Below are 297 nucleotides of genomic sequence, written 5' to 3'. Positions count from 1 at the left end.
TTAGAGAAAACCAAAATTGTATTTCCTAAACTTGAAAATTCTAATCTGATTATATAGTAGATTTTCAATAATTTCTAGTTTATAAGTTTATAACTATGAATAAAAATAGGTTTAATTAGGTCAAACTTTATTTTTGATAGGCCAGATTTGTAATAAAGTTTATTGACATGGGCCTTGCTTATAACTTGCTATAAGCTATTTATTGTGTATTAAGCTTGACTTATTGACAAATTTAACCTAAATTTTGATAATTTAAAAAAAGTGAAATAAATAATCAAGTAAAATCAAAGATATTAA

Source organism: Arachis ipaensis, chromosome B03 (genome assembly GCF_000816755.2).
Source record: "Arachis ipaensis cultivar K30076 chromosome B03, Araip1.1, whole genome shotgun sequence".
Lineage (NCBI taxonomy): Eukaryota > Viridiplantae > Streptophyta > Magnoliopsida > Fabales > Fabaceae > Arachis > Arachis ipaensis.
Note: the sequence above shows the minus strand (reverse complement) of the source record.